Genomic DNA, 23,828 nt, shown 5'->3' on the forward strand with positions numbered 1-23,828 from the left:
AAAATCTTCAGAAATGTCATTTCGCCAAAAATACATATGCAATTTTACAAATGCATTCACAAAAAAAACAGGGTCCAGGCCTTAATTTTGTCTTGTATTTTTAACGTCTTTGTTGTATTATGTTTTCAACGTCTCTATCCAATGAAATAGATATGAAAAAATTTTCCGGTGTTTACATGTTGCTGATAATTCTAATTTTGCACAGTGTGATAAGATGGCAAATATTCGACCATTAATCAGTAAGACAGTATATTTAACTTTTTATTGTCCAACTCACAATTTTATATTTTGCGAGCCTTATCTAATTTTTAATTTTCCTTCCTTTATTAAATGAATTACTAATGTACAAGCATTCATGCTTTAACACTGAGTCTCAATGTATACCAGTGAGCAAATCTAAAATGTCAAAAATGGTAAATATAAGAAAACCTATATGCGTTGAATCATTGCTGAACATACGAATAACTATGCAATTTAGGGTAACGCAGAGACAAACTTGATTTGTACGGAAAAAAGGCTAAAACTTTATATATGTAATCTTATATATTCACTTATATAATATATACTTACTTTCTCTAAATTAAAAGATTACACCTGAGATAGCCTTTTGGATTTGTTCATGGGTTACAAGATTGAACTTAAAGTAACTATATTTTTTAATTTTTATAGTTATGAAGCTCAACGAGTTAATTTTGTTTTCCTGTCTACAAAAATGTTCAAAATTAGTGCGATTCGAACTAAGGGCTTCTAGTACAATATTATAATTGTTTTAATGGATATACGTTATGTATTTTTGTGACACGTTTTATTGTTTTGCTTTTTTATTAGCAAAAATTACAAAATTTTATTTACTTTTTCAAAAATAAATTTTCTTATCTATTATTAATTTACTTATCAATAAAATTTCAGGTTTCTATCTTCAAGGGTGTAGAAGTTTTGTAAACAGACACACGGACAGACGGACGAAAAAGATAGGTGGTAAAAAGGTATACATAATCGGAGCCAAAATGCAAAAGGAGGAACCGGGGACAAAAATTTTCAAACCGAATTGGAGCCAAACGATAGCCCTGGATATGATAATAAATTATATGTTAGCCCAAGGTTCGGTTTCCGAGTACTGAAATTTCCAAAAATTTGTAAGTTCACACCAAGAGTAAAGTAAACACCCTGAGTATAATCATTGAATTTCACAGAAATCGGCTGAATATTCCTTTTTATATACGCCAAAATGTAAACTTGTCCCATATATTTTGTTTTATTTACTTTATATTTACATTATGTCGGATGTATCGATCACGTCTGTAAAGGAATTGCACCTATTTATTATTACTACTTGAAGGAGTCATCTGCGGTATGGACATATATATATATTCTTGATCAGCGTAAAATTCTGCGTTGATTTAGACATGTCCGTCCGTCCGTCCGATCGCGCCTTTACCGATACCAAACTTTCACAAGTTGTTTCTCTTGTGCCAAGGACGAACCCAATTGTAATTGGATTAATTCGGACAACGGGTTCGGGTAGCTGCCATGCAACTCAAGGAGTTTATTTTAAATATTTCAAAAACTAATAAAAGTATAAATATAAACTTTTATATACATGTGTCCAATCATGTATTCTACATATGTTCTAAAAATTTTAATGGGATAGCTGCATTTCGGGTGGCTATACAATTCCATAAGCGAATTTTTTATATTCGGAAAAATTATAAAGTCAGAATAGATCAGAATAGGTTTCACAGGTTCGAGTAATTGTTATGCAACAACGAAATTCAATCGGTTTATACCGACTGAAACGTTTTTACTTGTTTGAGTATTACTTTATTTCGTATACGTTACTGTGATTCATGCACGAATTATATTTCTTTGCTAATTTTTTTCATTTTGCAGAAAATGTATAACAAAAAATAATATTAAAAATAAATTGTACAGAAACGAATGTTATCGCATCTGTATTGCGTAACAGACTTATTAAACTTATGAGAAAATAAACATAAGAAAAATAAAAAAGCTCTGCAACAAATCTGTGTAATAAATGTTGTATGTACATGCTTAAAATGTTGGGAGAATTCAGAATTAATTTTTTTTTTATTTTTTTATTTTCTTTTTTCGTTATTCTTTCGAAGATCTTCATCTAGTGAATATAAGCGAAAATATTTGGTGGTTACACCATCGGATTTGGCTTGTATAATATGATATAGATTATGCTAAATTTTTAAATTTCAAATTTGTTAAATGAACATTTTACGAATTTTGCTGCTATTGCAAAATTGAAAAAAATTGAAAGGGACGACTCAATGATTCCATATTATAAAAGGCACGGATGTAAACAATTTATTCGTAGCCAACGTGTCTGACTATAGAACTGGGATTTCAGGCAAGACGTGGTATACACCAATTGCATTCTGGGGCACTGATTTGGTTATCAACAATGCTTGCTATATCTTTGAAATTTCGAAGAACTAACATAATACAGGTCACATAATCTTTACTGGACAGCCAAAAAGACGTTGTGCTCAATGTCAAAATAAAACTACAAAATCGTGCGAAAAATGTCAAGTAGCATTATAGTACATCATTTCAAGCTTTCTATAAAAATTGCCTTTTATAATATGGTTTTTACTGTTTTTGCTTGTTTCTATGTTATAAATCGTTATGAATTTTATTTTTTGCTTTATGAAATAATTTTATTTTGAGTAGTTACTGAAACATTAGCTGTTATAAATTTAATTTTTTTCTCCAGACATGTGTATTTTGAATAATAAATAAATAAGAAATATGAATAACAATAATAAAAAAATATAACATTAGCAAAATCAATGCTTAAAAATTCTGCATTTTTAATTGTAAAAAAATATGTTACTGATACTAAATATGCGCCGTCGGCCCTTAATTAGACATCTTCAAGGGCAGCTTCAGAGTTAAAAAAATTTTAGCCTCTAAAACAAAAGTTGTTTTTCACATAAACTAGTGCAAGCATACAAGAAATAACCAAAATTACAAAGCAAAATAGTTGTGAGCATATAAATGTTTTTAATCTTTTCGTTGTTTTAAAACTTTATTTAGGCGGTATTTAAACCGTTTTAAAAGTTTTTATACCGCGTCTTATATGCTTAAGAAGCTTGAAACGAAAGAATTCCTCTTGGTTAGTTATTTTAAGTCTCATCTGACTCCGTAATGAACGCTTACTTTTATTGATGCATATTCGCATCAAAAATGTAAAGAAACTTCTTTTTTAAGTTAACAGAAATTTTTTTAAAAAACTATTTTAAAAGTTTTGTAATAATAGTTATGGAATAGAATTTTCATAACTTTACATTTCCTTTTCAATTTAATCACAAAAATACAATCGAATAAAGTTGGGTCAAACCAATGGTGTGTATTGTAGAACTTTTCCCTTCAACAAGCGAAAATTCCGCTATTAAACAGTCTATGTATACCTATCATACTATTAAAATTATTTTCATTCATTTACAAAACTATTTCTAGGATTGCATATATTTAGGATGAACGATTTATGCACTCTTTGAAATAAAGCAAAAATTAATAAAAAGTGGGTTTAACATAATGTTCGATTTTAAAGGTTAATTGTGTGACTTAAGAAAAATAATTATATTTTTTAATGTCATGGAATTTACCGTTAGCTTTCTGTATTTATAGAAATTTGAAAAAGCTTGCGGTTTTGGAAATATAAGGTGTCAAAAATTCAAATTTTACAAATTTCAAGAGTTGATAACTTGAGAGGGGGTGGAGATGAAAAAAAATTTGGTTCTAACGAAATGAACTATTTGTTAATGTCTAAAAGCCCCTAAAATTTTAACAGGCTGGCGTCTAGAAGAAAAGGAAATCAAAAATTTGGAAAAAAAGGACTTTAGATAACGGTAAATTTGAACGACCATTTTGTTTTTTTAAAGTTTATCTATAATATACTGCGCTAGGGGAAGCAAGACACCGCTTTTCTGCGTTTGCAAAATTTCAAAAATGCTCATGGTTTCATTGCAACAAATAGTTAAAAAAGGTCGTTTTTAGGGTTTTGGTGTATAACTTCTAGAAGGGGGGGAGATAGGTAAATTTTTTGTTCTACGGAAATAAGTTTCTAGTAAAGATCTATATACGTATAAAATTTCAGCTTTTTATCTTCAAGGGTGTAGAAGTTTTGTAAACAGACACGCAGTTTTTATACAAGTTTTCCATTCCAAATTTTGCGAATTACGATTAAAGCATTTAACATAGTACATATAAAATATGTATTTTGTCAGTTATCACTTGCTTCACTATTTATTTTCAAAATAATTTCATTATCTATTATTTTCTAAAATTGAATCTGACTGTTCAACTGTTATCTCTTAATACAATATTTACTTATACTAAAAAAATTTTTCTGTTGTCATTTTCGTAACTTTATTAGTAACAATAATACCATAAACTATAAGATTAAATACAAAAATAACAATAATAATAATAAAAATAATAATAATAGTTATAATAATAATAATAATAATAATAATAATAATAATAGTAGTAATAATAATAATGATAATAATAATAATAATAATAATAATATTAAAAATAGTAATAATAATAATACTAATAATAACAATAACAATAATAATAATAATAATAATAATAATAATAATAACAATAATAATAATAATAATAATTATAATAATAATAATTATAATAATAATAATAATAATAATAATAATAATAATAATAATAATTATTATAACTATGACAATAATAATGTCAATAACGATAAATATATCAATAATAATAATATTAATAAAAATAGCAGCAATGTTCATAATGATAATAATATTAACAGTAACAAATAAGTATATTAACAACAATAACAACGATAATAATAATAATATTGTTAATAATGGAGGTACTTTCACTGATTCAATTTCTGTACTGGCTAATGTTCAAACAAGTGGTACTTAAGGTAACTCATCTATTCGTGTTAAATCGAATTTAGAGGCCATAAATCAAAATCTACCTAACCCACTCTTGAAACCCATTGTTCGTATGAGAAAAAAAGCGGTTGAAGAGAATGATAGTACTCGTATCTATGTATTAGTACTATGATTTAGAGATCGAGTTGTGTATGAAAATGTAAGACTTTTCCTTGCTTATTTACATGATGCCTCTGATCACATTCATCATGATGGCAAAACTAAGTTAAGTTTTAAAGTTTTCACTCAGGGCGAGAAACTTCCGGTTGATTATGCACATTTGTCAAATTAATTCAAAAAATATCACGAGACTTTAAATGTATGATCTCTTCAAGTGGATAAAGACTTAAAGACATTCCGAAATCATATGAAAAGTAGATGGGTTGACTACATGCAGCGAATGAAGGATTCAAATGACCAGTTTTTTCGTTCCTCTGAGTAAGCGAAATGTTATCAACTCTAATTTAGTTTACGTTAGCGATTCTGGTATCACTTCATCGAGGGCATTAAAAAATCTTTCAATATATTATAAGAATGTAAGGGGCCTTAGGGCTAAAACAAATGAAATTCATAGAAATTCTTTATTGCTTGACTATGGTGTTTATCTTTTATCCGAAGCATGGTTGCATAGTTCTATTAACTCATTAGAGTTGTTTGATCACTCTCCTTATATCCTCCCAGTCTAATACATCATTTGGATGTAATTCTGCTAAAGCTGATTTAATAGGTCTATATGATTATTTCCTTACGGTGGATTTTGAGGCATTTCTTTGTAATGTTCCTATTGACGAAGCAGTAAAGAAATTTTACGATGTCATATTACATGGCTTTGACATGTATATTCCAAAAACGCGCAATATAAATACGAACTCAAGTCCAGTATGGTTCTCAATTGCGTTCAAAAAATTAAGAAATAAAAAGTATAAAGCTTGGAGAAAATATGTTAAATCTGGGAGTTCGAAATCCTATTCTTTTTTCGTGAGTTTATTTGATTCATTTAAACATTTGTGTGCAGTGAGTTACAAAAATTATTTGTCAAATTGCTCTTTGAAGTTTAAGCAAAATCCCAAGCCTTTTTGGAAATTTGTTAATTTTTAAAGAAAATCTGATCAGTGTCCGAACTTTATGTATTACAATAATCAGTTTACGAATGATCCACAAATAATTTCAGATTTATTTAAAAAATTTTTAAAGTAGTGATAGTATCCCCGAAATTATTTTAAAGCAATGTTCTTCTGTTGTACCAAAACCATTTTCAACCTTATTTACCCGATCTATACCTGAAGGTACATTTCCTAGTTGTTGGAAAACCTCTTTTATACGACCGGTACACAAAAAGGGAGAAAAAGAGAACATCGAAAATTATCGTCCAATAGCAAAGCTCTCTAGCATTCCAAATGTATTTGAATTAATGGTATATGATGTAGTTTACAATGAACAATAGTTCAGAGTTGGTGAGGACAAATTTGTTTCTACAAATGAAATGGGTTTCTACAAGCTCTAAATTTATAAATACGATAGGATCCGGTTTCCAGAGGGATGTTATATACACTGATCTAGGTAAAGCTTTCGATTTACTACCACATAACGTAGTTTTTTTTGAGCTAATGAAGTATGGTTTTCTTCTCGTTTTTACTAAATGAATTAGTTCGTATTTGTATAATAGAAATATATATATAATTTGTGTTTGTATAATATATTTTGTGGCAAATTCGGGTGTACTAAAGGTAGTCATTTGGGGCCTCTTCTATTCATTATCATCAATGATGCCACTCGTATAATAAACAACAGTCATATAAGTATTTATGCTGATGACACGAAAATTTATAGAAGAATTAATTCAGTTGCCGATGCCCAGCTTTTGTAGGGTGAACTAAATTCATTTGCAAATTGGTGCAACTTTAACAATCTTTTCTTTAATGTCTCGAAATACTACGTCATTAGTTATACTCGTCGATCCTTAACTATCATTTTTGACTATTTCTTAAATAAAGATAAACTTAACAGAGTTAGTTCCATTAAAGTTCTACGGGCTTTGTTTGATGATAAGTTTACATTAGACTACGCTATAACGCCAAAAATAATAAAGCTAATTCAGTTTTAGGCTGCGTTAAGCGTTTCTCAAAGGAGTTTAATAATTCCCACCTTATAAAATACTTGTTTGTTTCGTTGGTTCAGCCACATCTTGAATATGCAAGTCAGGTTTGGTCTTCTTCTTGCCGTGACCATATTAATAGATTTGAGGCAGTTCAAAAATATTTTTTAAAGTATGCTCTTCGGAACTTTCAGTGGGGAAACCCTCTTATTCTCCCACCATACCGAAACAGATTATTATTACTTCAAATGAAAACGGTATAAAGTTGCAGAATTGTTCCAGATAGTATGTTTATTTCACAGGGGTTTATGAGTCGCATAAACTTTGAGTATGCTAAAAATGTCTTAGATTCTCAATCAAACAGTGTTAGGTGTTTTCGGAATAATAAAATTTTCAATCTGCATTATCATCGCAGTAATTATGGGAAGAATGAACCTATTTCTAGAATTTCTATTTTTTCGCGTGAAGAGTCAGCATAAACAAAAGTCCAGCTTAAGAACACCCTTTTCACAAAATTACATTAGCTTTCAATATAATATTTATTATAGATGTAAATATCATATGTAATATTTTATATGTTTGAAAAATTTTCTGACCTACATTAATAATTTACTGACTTTGCAATGTTTTTGTTTTTGTTTTTCTTAAGTATTTTTGAGCTAAACTTTTTGTCGACTAAGCATCTTTTAATTTTATTACTTTTAAGTAAAAACAAAATAATATAAATTATAAAACGTATTGTATTTTTACTTAATTCCCAAATTAAGCTAAGTAATTGTACGTACATATGTAAGTTAAGTAATTGTAAATGTTTGAACTAAGAATGAAAATAAAATAAAATAAAAAATAAAAACTTTTCACAACATGTATTTTTCTTTTTACAACATCTTTTCAGTTCTCCTACAAAAATTTTCAATTTTTGGTACATTAAGTCTCGGAATTTTGATAAGTAGTGTAAGCACAAACACGATGGTTCCGTTCCGATACATAATACTTCGGATGATTCAGAGGACCATGGTTTCATGTTATCATAGTTTAAACTTTCAAATCTTCACCAACGTCAACTTTTCTTACGGAATATTTACAATAGTGTTGGACTAAAATATCAATTAACTTGTACGTTTTAGGGCACCAGAGGCACCCGTCGTCGATATTTATGCCATCGAAAGTTAAATTTTTACAGTTATTTATTTTTATCAGTTTTCCAAAAAGTTACACATACATACTTTAAAAAATTAAGAAATTAAGAAACAACGATACATTGTACAAACGCTGCAATGTATACAATGTACATTTGAAGTCAAAAAAAATTACCACAAGTTCCTGTATCACAAGTGGGACTCTTAAATTTAAGTAAACTATAATTAAAAAAGATAAAATTTTTGGCTTCGCCCAAGGATTTTGTTACTAAAATTTAAATTAAAGTAAATTATTAGTTTTTTGGAACATAATATTGCTTATTCCACTCTTGCACGCGTCATTGAGTTTTTCTACAGGTACGTATAAATATTGAATAGTTCAAAATAAGATCTTGATGACGCGAATGTAAATGCCTCTTGTTCTTTTACACTGTAAGCTAAAATTTCTTGTTAAGATTGAAAAAACTTGAAAATTTTTTAAAACTCTAAAAAATTGGTTGATTAATTGTTTTTACATATTTGTGCTTCTTTTAAAAAATAAATTTATATTCGCAAGTATACAATAAAATATAAAAGAATGATATAAAAATAAGTATTTTCATATTTTGTGTAAGTAAATGGTTAAAGGAAAAATCAGTATTTTAGCATTTTTATATAACAATGCATCCGTTAAACACAGAACTTATTGGAGATCAGTATGGATCAGTATGGATACATTTTATTGATGTCCAGGAAAACGAATATTTGTGGAAAAATTATTTCAAAAAAAAACTATAAATAATATATAAAAACAACTTGCAATGTACCCTAATGGCTAAAGACAAAAGAATCTATTTTATAAAATAGATCTATATTTTTATTATACAAAAATATAAAATATTTAAAGAACAAATTTTACTTGTAAAATTTGAGCAAAAAATGAAAAACCTGGTACTGGAATTATGAAATCTACGAACTGAAACTGTATTGACATAAGTCGATGAAATTTTCAAACGATATGCTCAACTTCAAAGAAGTATTTCAAATATTAGTACATGTATTTGGATATTCCATAAAAATCATCAAAACAAGTTCATATAAAAATATTTTGACAATTTTTATAATATTGGATTGAACCCAATTTAATTTCAATTTCCAATTATGATTTGACTGGGAACCTACATGAATTGCCACCAATTATTTCTCCTGCAATGTATAATGGCCATTCTATTAGAATAAAGGATATTAACGAAACATATGTAGAAAATGCAGAAAAACAACAAAAGAAAAAGGCCAAAACTTTGGAATATCGTATACAACAAAAACAAAATTTGGCGGAAGCTGTAAATGCAAGTTTGTGAAAAAAAAAAATTTATTGCCCGGATTTGGCAACAAAACTAAAATCTTTAACTGAAGAGAATTTCGTTGAACTACTAGTTATTTGAATTTCATAAACAGATATATGCAAACATATGAATTTCTTAAACTCATTTCTTCATAAAATAACTTTTGAAATGTTAAATTAGTTATTCAAATTATTAAATTAACCATTGTCCAATATAATATTATAACCTTATAGTTATAATAAAAAATATATTACATTACTGATTAGTGAACGACAGCCGTCTGACTGGCATTTGACAATTTTCGTGTGGTGTAGTTAATTGCGCCACACTGATCATCTACCCTGAGAAAATAGTGGAAATGCAAAATGATTCAAGAAACTGAAACGACCGCGTAAGGAGTAGAATAAGACATTGGAACCTTCGCACACCTCAAGATTGGCGCAGATGGAAAACGAAATGTGCAAAAAATCTGGAAACGAAAGTGATAGTAACTATGATGTAGCAATATTGGCAGACAAGGCGATAATAAATAGCTCGATGAGCTGGAAAGCGGTGTCAGATTGAATAATATTCAGATTCCACACCATAATTAAGCAAATATCAATAATTCAAGGGTACCCTCCAAGTGATACATGAAACTAAGGAAACATTCAACACAATAGCATCCCATAAACTGACATTGTAATCTTATTACGGGACCTCAATGCTAAAGTTGGTGGCCGATAAAATTCAAGCCCGAGAAGAGTATTTGGATCGCATGGCATGGGCACTATTAACAATGGGGAGCTTGGTAAACTTGTGTCTGGAATAAACATGACTATCGGTCTTTTCCTCCACAAGAATAATTACTAATTCCCACGGGAGTCGCCCGACGGAAGAGCCAAGAACCAGATATATCATATATGTGTCAGCAGAAAACAATCATTTATAGACGTCAGAAACTTAAGCTGCGCAGAGACTGATACTGACCAAATATTATAAGACACCCAGTACAAAGAAGAAAACTTCCGATTTACAAATTAAATATGGAGGGTACGAAACAACAACTCGTTGAACAAGTTGTTCCCAATGAAATATTGGGAACAAATTAAAACACAAGGAAAGAGTGGTTATCAGACGAGAAATGGTCGAAAAGAGCAAGTAGAACATAGAGAAATAGCGATAGAGGTCAAAAGATGCAACAGAAGAGGTAAGAGAACTACAAAAGATATAGTAACTCAATAGCAACAGAGGCACTGTCAACCGCAGAACAAAATCATATGCGCCTCCTATACAACAAGATGAGAATTCTAACCAACCGAAGAACAAGGTTTAGCCAATCCTTAAAGGGAGAAATAGTTTTGGTAATAAATAGAACTCAAATATCAAATTTCAAGAAATTCCATCAATCCGTCCGATGGATATGGTAAAAAATTTAAATTCGACCCAGGTTTCCGAGCCCTGATCTGTCCAAAAAATTTACAGGCTCATTGTTTTATCATCACGAATTTAAATATTAAATTTCAAGTAAACTGGTAAATTATTTCTCTTTATATATGCAAAAATGTAAAATTGCACCGCAAAAGGTTACCAAAGTCTGATATATCCCAAAAGTTAATTAATACGTGCCGCAGCCAAATAAAATTTAATCAAAATCGGATTAGCCAAACTTGAGATACACACGTGCACACAGAGACCAAAAGACCAACATCTCTCTAAAAGTAGTATATTTACGCTTCTTTATTATAAAAAAGTGCGTTGGCGTTCCCATCGAAAACTCGACATCCAAAATGTTGTCACGAAAAACATCAAATTACAAAAGAAAATGCAATATTTGTGGTTCAAACAAAATAAACTTTTCTTACCTGAAAACAGTCCAAGTAAGGTATTTACAATTACAAATATTAATGTTGTCAAAAAAACTTTTTTAAAATTATGTAAAAACATTATGAACTGCACTAAAAATTTAATTCAAAAATCATTAAAACAAAAATTTTTAGAAATTTACAATACATTTCAAAAAAATCTGATGTGAACAGCACATAACCGACCGCAATGTGTATTGTCTAGTTAAATGGAAGTATTACAGAATATTATAAAAATATCTGTTAAATACTTGTTTCCAATTTTTAGGACATTAGTAAGCTTATAGTTGACATACCTAGAAATATGTAAATTTGGTTCTTACTAGAGTTTCGCTTTGTGCTAACCGAATTCCCTGAAATGCTCGCCCGTTGGTTTGGGTAACAACCAGAACTCAAATATCAAATTTCAAGAAATTTCATCAATTCGTTCCGTACATATGGTGAAAAATGTAAAATCGGCCCTCAAATCAGTTTCCGAGAACTGATCTTTCCAAAAAATTTATATGTTCATAGTAATGATATGAAGAATTTAAATATTAAATATTAATGACATCGGTTGAGAATTTCTCTTTTTATACGCAAAAATGTATATTTGGCGCGCAGTAAACGTCCAGTTGCTGATGCCTGATTTCATCCAAAAAGTTAAGAGGTTTCGTGGATGGTCGAGCGAAGTTTATATATGAAATTTCAAGTAAATCGGTTGAATATTTTCTTCAAAATGGTCAAAAATGTAAAACAGGCTCGCTAAAAAGTGCAGTTCCCGAGACCTGATATATCCCAAAAGTTGATCAATCTGTACCATGGTCGAAATAAACTTACGTAGAAAAAATTTCATCAATATCGGTTCAACCGAACTTGAGATACACGCGTGCCATGGAGAAGTGTATTCCCACCGAAAACTCAATATACAAAATTTGTTGCCATCATATAACCTACCTATTGTATACACAATACATTCGGTAATTATATTATTAACACAAAATACAGTGGAGCCTCCACAACTCGAACTTCTACATCTCGAAAATCTCCTGAGTTCGAAACCATATGAGTTCCCTTGAACATTATTCAAGAGTTGCATAACTTTTTTCATAAAAATTATTCTGTAATACGAATTTCCTCAATTGGAAACCTTCTTCCTTAAGCCTTCTCCTTAACTCGAAATAAAATTTAGTTCTCATTAATGTTTATTATATTCATCTTAAGACGTTATACATATAAATACACTTCTTTAAGTTTTGGTTTAAAAATTTTAAGAATTTAAGAAATGTTACTCTCAAATTAAAAAATATTCTTTAAAAAATTTGTCATACTTACTCATTTGAATTTGCTTATACGACCTTTTTTTCTCTTCAACTCGAAATCTCCACAACAACTGTTTTGTTTCATATTTACTTTTGTTTTCACTTACAAATACTTAATCATATTATATTTTCTAACTGGCGATAGTTTGATGCATGTACTAAACTTTTTTTACTAAATCATTTGCCACTGGCTTTTTCATTAAATTTACATACACATATTCATATAAATTTATTTTCACATGCAATTGTAACATACACATATTTTTTTCCCACGTCTTTGAATTTAGTATCAAATTACAATTTCTAAATATTGTAATGTATAAGAGCCCTCCAGCAATACACTTTTCTTTAAATAATTATTTGGCACTTAAGAATTATAAAAAATATATAGATAAATCTTTTACTAATTAGAATCTTATATCTTCTCATTTAATCAAACACTTTTTCATTCATTTCCTAGTATATCATTTCCCTAATTTTTAACACTTTTCCAAAAATTTTTGAAAAAAAAGTGCTTATTAGTTTCACCCTGTCCGTCCATCTGTCCGCAGACATGTTTACAAAACTTCTACACCCTCAAAGATAGAAAGCTGAAATTTATTACGTACATAGATCTTTACTAGCAACTTATTACCGTACAACAAAATTTTTACCTATCTTCTCTCTAGAAGTTATACCACCCCAAAACCCTAAAAATTCCATTTTTTAATCATTTGTTATAGTAAAACCATAAACATTTTTCAAATTTTGCAAACGTAGAAAGGAAGTGGCTTGCTTCTCCTATCGGAGCATAGAATAGCTAAACTTTAAAAAAACAAAATGGCCGTTCAAATTTACCGTTACCTGAAATCCGTTTTTTCCAAATTTTTGATGTCGTTTTTTTTCTAGACCCAAGGTTGTAAGGGCCTAAATTGTAGCAGATTTAGACACTAATAAGTGGTTTATTTTGTTCGAAGAAAATTTTTTCGAATCTCCACCTCCTCTCAAGCTATCGCCTCTTGAAATTTGTAAAATTTGAATTATTGACGCCTTATATTTCCGAAACCACAAGCTTATATAAATTTCTATAAACGCAAAAAACTAAAGGTAAATTCCATCATATTAAAAAATATAATTATTTTTCTTAATTTTATATGCAATCCTAGTAATAGTTTCGTATATGACTGAAACTAATTTTAATAGTGTAGTAGGCAGGGCCGGACGGTTCATATATGCAAAGTATGCATTTGCTGTGGCCGACAGAAAAGCAGGGCCGCCATTAGAAACTTTAAAAAACCATAAATTTAAAAAAAAAAATTTTTAATACAAATTTAATTCAATTTACAGCGAAATTTAATTGATAAAATGTACCTACATACAAACATAATATTTTATTCCTAATAAAATAAAAAATGTGCATGAAAAAAAACGATCAGTTACGCAAAACACTTAGTATTGATCTTCATATATTTTCCTTTCGCACCGTACAATGAAATGTCCAAACATGTTATATTGAGTACTTCAAAAATTTTGCTTTGCTCTTTTTTCATATTTTATTAGCAGGTAAACAAGAGCAATCTATTTATAAAATGTCCCTGCATGTGTACGTATGACCTATCTTAATTCTAAACGGAAAGAATTTTAAAATACCTGAACAAAAATTTTAAAATACCTGTTATTTTACAGTCGGAATTTTCGAGTCATTTGGTAAAATACCATTTATTTCAAAAATAGAAAAATATTCTAATCCGGTCATAAAAATATATGATTGTTTTTTCTAAACATTTTAAATATTTTTTTTTCTTAGGTAATTGATATAAATGATAGTAAGTTTTTAATATTTTTTCAAATAAAAATAGAGGTAAAATTTTGAAGTTTATGTAAAATTTGTATTTAACAAATAATATTTGATTGTATTTTAGATATTATTTTCTAATTCCCTCTTCAAATTTTTTCTTTACTATGTATTTATATCAATATTTTAGAATTATCTTTCATTAATTATATTTTCAACTTGACACCACAGGTACTTCCCATATCTTGCGTTAACTTACCCTATGAGAAAAAAAAGCTGTTCACTTAAAAATAATGAAATGCTTTCAGTAACAAATAAAACGTTGAAGGCGAAGGTTGTGTTTGTTGTTTTTTCCGCTTTTTTTTAAATTTTAAAATAATTATCAATGAAAATATTAATATATTTTTTTGATTTTTCACTTCGATTTAAAAAAGGCCATATAAAATAAGGTGTGCTTTCAAGTTTCTCTCTGAGCATTGGGACTTGTTAGATATAAAGACATTAGTATTACTTTTCTGTATACTATTGCATTAGTAAACAACAAGAACAAAAAAAAAACAAAAATTAAGAATGAGAATAGAAAGAAATTAGAAAAAGAGAATGAGAGCAATATTCTTAAATAATGGAAAGCATAGCTTGATATTGAGATTGTGTATACCAATATTTTCTTTTTGTTTAACAACAAAAAATTTTGAATGAATTTCAAAATTACATGATAGTTATGAATTTCTACTAGTATGTTTTCCTTTCGTTTTTGAAAAAACTGTTACCAATAACAGAATTAAATATTAATTGGTAATGTCTACTATTTATATTGAATTGGAAAAATGTTGTTTAATAATCAAGCGAATATTAAGAATTTTATGTTGAATTGATCTTGTGTAAATCATCCAAACAATAAAAGTAAAATGAAATGGCGCAATAATTTGTTTCACACATTTAACTGCAAAATTAAAAATGGATTTATTTTAATAAAATCAAAAAAATTTAATGAATAGCATAAAAGCTTGTACCAATGTACATAAAAAGCTTAGTTTTCAAGTCATAAATTTTAGAACGAAACTTTGATTTTTCTTAAATTTTTGAATGCAAGTCGAAACTTTTTTTATACGCTGCTTAATTTTTCAGGCGATTTGTGAAATAAAAAGCCAAATTTTATTCGTAAATTTAAAATTACAAATAAAAATAAATTTTTACTTTTTTTCATATTCAAATAAGCTTTGAAAAAGTTCATTTGATATAATTTTCATAGAACCTTTTACAATAAGTTTCACTAACGTCAAAAAGTAAATTTTTTGGTTGTTAAAATCAAAAAATCAAGTTTAAATGATTGATATAAATCTGAACATAACTTCATAAAATAAAAAGTTGGGTCAAACCAATGGTTTGTATTGTAGCACTTTTCCCTTCAGAAAGTGAAAATTTTACTTTTAAATACAGTCTATGTATACCTATCACACATTCTAAAAATTATTTTCATTCATATACAAAACTCTTTCTAGGATTGCATATATTTAGGATGATACATACATGCAGTCTTTGAAATAAAGCAAAAATTAATATAAAGAGGGGTTAACATAATGCTTGATTTTAAGGTTTAATTGTGTGAGTTAAGAAAAATAATTATATTTTTTAATGTCATGGAATTTACCGTTAGCTTTTTGTGTTTATAGAAATTTGAAAAAGCTTGCGGTTTCGGAAATATAAGGTGTCAAAAATTCAAATTTTACAAATTTCAAGAGGCAATAACTTGAGAGGGGAAGGAGATGTAAAAAAATTTTCTTCTAACGAAATGAATTATTTGTTAATGTCTAAAAGCTCATAAAATTCAAGCTTCTACAGGCTGGGGTCTAGAAAATAAACGACATCAAAAATTTGGAAAAAACGGACTTTAGAAAACGGTAAATTTGAACGGCCATTTTGTTTTCCTAAAGTTAACCTTTAGTATATCCCGCTAGGGGAAGCAAGCCACTGCCTTTCTGCGTTTGCAAAATTTGAAAAATCCTTATGGTTTCATTGCACTAAATAGTTAAAGAATGGCATTTTTAGGGTTTCGGGGGGGTATTACTTCTAAAGGGGGGGAGATAGATAAAAATTTTGTTCTACGAAAATAAGTTTCTAGTAAAAATCTATGTACGTACAAAATTTCAGCTTTCTATCTTCAAGGGTGTAGAAGTTTTGTAAACAGACACACGGACAGACGGACGGACGGACGGACGGACAGAGTGAAACTAATAAGCACTTTTTTTCAAAAATTTTTTGGAAAAGTGCTAAAAACATACAGTTAAATAAATTACCTTTATTTTGAATTTATAAAACAAAAAATTGAAAGTTTAGTTCCAGACTTTAATTCTATAATTCAGCATGATAAGGTTACAAGAAAGTGCTTTATGATGCACAATGTGCAATGCCTATTAAATTTTGTTCACAGTAATAAAATAGGTGAAACAGTGGAAGGGGGGGCGCACTTTTTAGGAACCGCTTAGGGCGACGAATACATCAGGACCGCGCCTGGTGGTAGGTATACATAGACTGTATTTAAAAGCAGTATTTTCACTTGTTGAAGGGAAAAGTACTACAATACAAACTATAGGTTTGACTCAACTTTATTAATTTATAAGACACTATTTAGAACAAACCAACAGAATAATAATTGTTTTTATAAATGTTTAAAATTATACGTTAAACTCCCCGTTGAACTTAGGCATATAAGTAGTTTTAAGAGTCATATAAAAAGATATGTATCAAATGAAACGCAATAATTTAAGATAAGAAAGTTTTTTAGAAATTTTAAAAACTTTATAAAGTTTTTGCATGCAAAGCATCTGGCATAATACATTTTGAACAAAAATGAGAGAAAATGATAACATTCTCATTTTCTCAATGTTGAAAGTTTTCTGAAGTTTCGTAAAGTAAAATTTTCTTGCAATGAGAGTTAAGCTCCCATTAAAAGAGTTTTTAAAGCATACAACTCTCATACTAGTTTTGTTATACGAAAACTCTCACAAGTCATTTATAATAGTGTTACTAGAAAAAGAAAGCAATACATTGTAGAATAAATATATAGGTCTTAATTCGAACTTTATAAATATATATCTATTCCGCTTTTAGTAATTTTTTTTTAACAAAAATGAAACAAAATATACATATGTTTACGTATATGATATGTAATCAATAATAATATTTGTATTCAAAAATTATATATATATAGCTACTTCTCAGGTACCAAAAAGTACGAGTACTTCTAGAAAGACTAGAGACATGGGACAAAAGGCATTAGATAGGGTTTTGCCTCCAGGGTCCCAGAAAAATCTGACATTGGAATTATGTGAAATATTCACATATTTTTAGCTCCGAAATAGCCCTATTTTAAGATTTTCTGAAAAAATTTTTGTATAACAAGAGCGCGTTTTTCTTTTATATTTTTTATAATTAGAAACACAAACCAAGAAATAAATGATACGTTTTACGTTATTATTAAAAACACAAACCGAGAAATAAATAATATTTGAAAATATAATGATCTCACATATTTTTGGTTTGAAAAATCGAAATAATCTTACCGTAAATAAATGTCAGCTTCATTTGTTATTGTTTTGAATATTATGATTCGACAGCAAGCTTTAAAAAAATATACGTACAAACAGAATTTATGTACGTATGTAGTTAAAATTTAATTTTTATTATTCCAAGCGAAAAACTGTAAGATGCTAAGTTCTAATATATTCATATGTCCATACGTATATTTAAATAAAATTATTTTTGTTTTTGTTTAAACCTTTTCTTTATTTGAAAAATTACATTCAATGTACATACATATATTTGAATAAAATTATTATTTTGTTTTTGGCGAAACCTTTCTTATATTTGAGAAAGGTTTAATCTTATATCTGTCGGTCTGTCGGTCTGTCGGTCTGTCGGTCTGTCGGTCTGTCGGTCTGTCGGTCTGTCCGTCTGTCGGTCTGTGTGTGCACGCGTGTATCTCAAGTTCGGCTGAACCGATTTTGATGAAATTTTATATGTAAGTTTGTTTCCCCCATGGCACGGATCGATCAACTTTTGGTATATATCAGGCCTCGGGAACTGCACTTTTTAGCGGGCCTGTTTTACATTTTTGAACATTTTGAAGAAAGTATTCAACCGATTTACTTGAAATTTTATATATAATCTCTGCTCGACCGTCCGCAAAAATTTGTATGTTTTGGAAGAAATCAGGCATCTGCAACTGGGCGTTTACTACGGGCCAAATACACATTTTTGTGTATATAAAGAGAAATAATCAACCGATTTCATTGAAATTTAATATATAAATTCCCCGTATTAAAACAATGAACATGTAAATTTTTTGGAAAGATCAGGCATCGGCAACTAGACGTTTACTACGGGCCAAACATACACTTAAACACTGTAGTGCCAAACATACACTGTGTATATAAAGAGAAATAATCAACCGATTTCATTGAAATTTAATATATGAATTCCTCATATTAAAGCAATGAACATATAACTTTTTTGGAAAGATCAGGGCTCGAGAACTGATTTGCGGGCCAATTTTACATTTTTCACCATATCCACAGAACAAATTGATGGAATTTCTTGAAATTTGATATTTGAGTTCTGGTTGTTACCCAAACTAACTGGCGAGCATTTCAGGGAATTCGGGTAGCACAAAGCGAAACTCTACTAAGATCCAAATTTACATTTTTCTAAGTATGTTAACTATAAGCTTACTAATGTCCTAAAAATTGGAAAGAAGTATTTCACAGATATTTTTATAATATTCTGTAACACTTTCATTTAACTAGACAATACACAATGCGGTCGGTTATGTGCTGACCACATCAGATTTTTTTTATATGTTCACTAAAATTCTCAATATGTTTGTACTTAAAATTTTATTTCTAACTATTCGAACACTAAATGTTCAATTCCAACACATTCATATGTAAATACATGTAATTGAATAAAGATATTACTTTATTTATGACTAAACCTTTTCTTTTTTGAAAAATTTATTTCTGTACGTTTACCCCCATGACTTAATAATTATGTATTTAAAATTTTTTTCTATATGCCAAACCACAGTTTTGAATATTATTACCATTCATATAGAAAGCTTAAAAAAAATTAGTTAGGAAGCATAAAGAAAAATATACATATATATTTTTAGGTATTTAAAATTTATACGAATTTTTCCAAACTATTATAACAATATTTTTTGTAAATTTTCTTTAAACTTTTATAATAATATTTATCTGTTATATATTTAAAAAAAATAAAACAAAATAAAAAAATAAAATTTTTAAAATAATCCAAAAAAAGAAAAACACGACAATATCTCGGTTAGCATCGATCCAATAACCTTCTATTTATCAGACTAGCAAAAGTTCCACCCGCCCTCCCCCTTCACCCGTCCCAAGATGCTTTGTAACTGTTTTTTACAAAATGGTACTACATCCTCTAGGGGTAATTTTTTATTTACTTTTGGTGGTATAAATATTGTATGTAAATTCATATTTGGAAGTGTGAGTTATAACAAAAAGTGAACACTTTCTTTAGAAAATTGTAAAGATTTAATAAAATTTACATTGTTTTATAATAAGTATGTACGTGCGCATTTAGTTATGTATTCTTTTCGCGATCTGCTGCAAAATGTATTAGTAAGCAAAACATAGATGTACATTAAGTTTCTTGACAATATATTTTTAGGACAAAATTTTATAAGAAAATATTATTTGATTGCATTAAACTTTTTTCAAATAGAGTATTTTCAAAAAAATGTTTATAAAGAAAACTCGCTGATATTGATTTGTAAGGGTAAAGCTTTTTTAATTTCATTTTCAAAAAATAAAATAGTCAATAACAAAAAAATTCATCTGGTATATCGCATTTTTGAGTTTCCGAACTTGGGACTTTTTGCATAAAAATCGTATGCTATACGCATATCTATATACTATTACACTATGTAGTCTTAGTATTAACTAATTATACGTTCATGCATGTTATTCACGCATATATTATAAAATCCAAATCCATACTTGCATGGATTTTAGTAGCGAATTATTTTATGCGTATACGGTACTTTATCGCTTAAAGTGCTTATTGTCATAGGTATTTTACGGTTTTATGCGACATAATTCAAAGCGAGATTCTAATATAAATTACAAGATCTCAAAGGAACTAATTATTTGTTTAATTATGTATTTTTTGGTAATTATTTTAAAATTGTAAAAGCATTTCTTACTTTAAGTTTTATCATATAAAATATAAGGAAAAAACATATCTATATACATATATATAGCGAGTCACACAGAATGAAACACAATTTTAAAACTACAGACATAATACTTGCATGACTTGCAATGCAAGCACACACGACTAGTTTAATATAAAATTACAAATTAGGTAAATTAAAATATTTTTTTTGTCATGATCATAAATCAAAAAGTGGTTGATATTAAAATTTTATGGATAAAAGTTGATATTGTACTTCGAAAAAAAGCAACGCTAACTAAAAATAATTAAAATTTAAAAAATTTTTATACTTATTTTTAACCCCATAATATCTTATTTCTTTTTTTCTTACATAAATTTTAAAATTTAGGAATTGTTAAGCAAAAAATAAATTAACTAATTTGCAAAAATTCCAACTAAAGCTTTATTATATGCAAATAAAACTATAATTTTTCATTTCATCAACTTTAATTTAATGATTTCTGTACAATACATATTTTTCGGATTTCTTTCCAAAAAAGGAATTCTCAGTCTCTTTAGGGTCAAAATTTAGATAAGGAAAGATGACAATACATAAATGGCCGTGCCTAACAAGTAGACTTATAAAGGAATTCTTTTAAGAACAAAATTCTATAAGAGTTGACATCTTATAAAAAATATTTTATGAGAATTAAAATTTATGGCTTGCTGAAAGTAGTTTTGCTATGAGAGTAGCAGAATTTTTAATACTACAAGTGCTAAGTCTTTATTATAAGAACCTTAGGAGAGTTGCATAAAAATAAAAAAAGAAAAAAAAATTATGAGAGTGTGGTGTGTGGTATGAGAGTTTTATGGGAGTTTTAGTCAATTTTTAGGACATTACTCTTGGTAATTGTTACTTGGGTATGATGTAGCAAATATAAATTACTACAAAAACATATTTCAAGTTTATGAGAAACAAATCACTACCAAACCAACGTAAACTGCTATGAGAAAAAATATTAAATATTTTGTGTTATGTGAACTATTTCCACTTAAGCATACAAAGACTATTATACGAATTTTTTAGCATTCAAAATAATATTTACCTTTTTTCAAACAGAAAAGATATTGATATTAAAATTTGAAATATTTAAAATAAAGCTAATTGGCAAAATTAACTTTCATTATTGGGATGCCTAATTATTTTCAATGCGATTTTCTCTCCTAATCGTTCTGGAGTCACTCACACTCCATTATCTAAACAGTAAAATACTTTCCTGGAAAAAATTTTTAATAACACATATGCTTATCTATTTTTTAACCAGAAAAAGCTGATTTCAGTGAAGCCAAGCTACATCAAGCGGCCGGATGGGGCTTAGACCATGTCGTGCGAAGAGACGCTCAAGATTTTGACGCAGAGCCGGAGACGTAGGACCGAAGGACAATAACAGGTGGCCAGATAATTGGCAGGGATTGCGACGATTTGCGGAATCTGGTGGTAGCCTTAATGACGGAGGCTGCGATCCAATGGCTCCTATAAGGCACCTGGGCCTGACAAAATTGGAATTCTTAATCTTCTCGACCTTGCCTTCGGAAGGTATAATCCCCTCCGACCAAATACGATGGCTCAAAAAGTCAAGCCTCGCAAAACCAAAAATACATTTAGACACACTAATTGCAATACCGTATTCCATTAATCTTTACAACATTGTACGTAAGCGGTGTTAATGCGTTCATGATCAGGGGACGAAATGAGGATTTCACGAACATTTCATAAAGCGCTGAAAACTTTGGCCCGCGTTCGCAAACGGGAAGGCATTTTGAAATTCGAAGAGCCCGAAAGGAGGCGTAATGGCCTTTTTGAAAATATCTGAATCAGCAACGGAAATTAAATGATATGCTCCTACAAGATCTATTTTGGAAAAGGTATTAGAACCACTAAGATGCATCGTGAAATTTTGAATATGCGGAATTTGATACCGATCACAAATTGTAACAGAACTTAGGCGACGATAATCATCTAAATTCCGTCACAATTCCCGATCGGATGCAAATAATTAAAACCTTTCTTACGCACCCTGTGCAAAGAAGGCAAAACGGAAGGTGGGCGACAAGTTCCCATTTCAGCCATGAGTTCAAATTCTCCCTTGATCCCCATTATTTAATCAAAAAAATACTTCTTTTTATTTACACATGTATATCAAAAAATTGTACCTCACTACTTGAAGTTAAATTTTTAATATTTAAAAGAAAACAAAAATTCGATTTTAATTTTTTTTTGAAAAAATGTTCTTTTTAAATTATTTTAAAATAGGTAATAATAAAAGAGAAAAAAAAGATATAATAATAAAAAAAAAATATTAATATTATTAGAAAAGTAATATTATTAAAAAAGTAATATTATTATTACATATGTATGTAATATTTACATATTGTGTGTGCAATATATTAAAAAAATACTTTTAGTAATGTATATTATTTTAATATTATTTATTTTAAAAGTAATTCTGTTTATTAAACGCATAATTTATTTCAACTTTTTTTTTAATAATTTCTTTTAATTATTAGAATTTAAGTGAGTTTAAAAGAAAAAAACTTTACTTGTGTTTTTGATGTGCTCGAATATCGTTGAAATCGGTTGAATTTGGTTGAAAGAAGTTTGACTGATGAAATTGAATGTTTGGTGTATCTATATTGAGAAATGATTGAATGTTGCAACGATGAGTTTTTTACAGTGTGAATGGCTATTTGGTTTTTTTGTATAAAAAAAAAAATCAAACTTTTTTTTAAATGTTGGTGTTTGAAAATTCGGGTTGATAATAAAAAAAAATATGGTTTAATTACATTTGATGATATTTTTCCTGTTGCTGGAATAATTCTAGTGCTGCGAACTGATTTTCGTGGCGGATGAATGTTCTGGATATGAAAGACGTTAAATTGTACTGGACCTTTTAAACTATTTTATGGCGGTAAAATTTACTTTTAGCGATTGAATGTGTTTCCTCGTGTAAAAAGGTCTGTACAAGTGTATTTAATGTGCGTGTGAATTTTAGCAAAATTGTGTGAGCGTGGATGGTTGAAATTTTAATATTTGCATATGATATTTTATTTAATTTTGATTTTGTAATGCAATTACGTTTTACGCTTTACCAAAGTTCAAATTTTATTTAACAAAATTTTAAATATAAAAATTTAATGAT

The sequence above is a fragment of the Condylostylus longicornis genome, unplaced genomic scaffold (assembly GCF_029603195.1).
Source record: "Condylostylus longicornis isolate FDR11 unplaced genomic scaffold, ASM2960319v2 ptg000130l, whole genome shotgun sequence".
NCBI lineage: Eukaryota > Metazoa > Arthropoda > Insecta > Diptera > Dolichopodidae > Condylostylus > Condylostylus longicornis.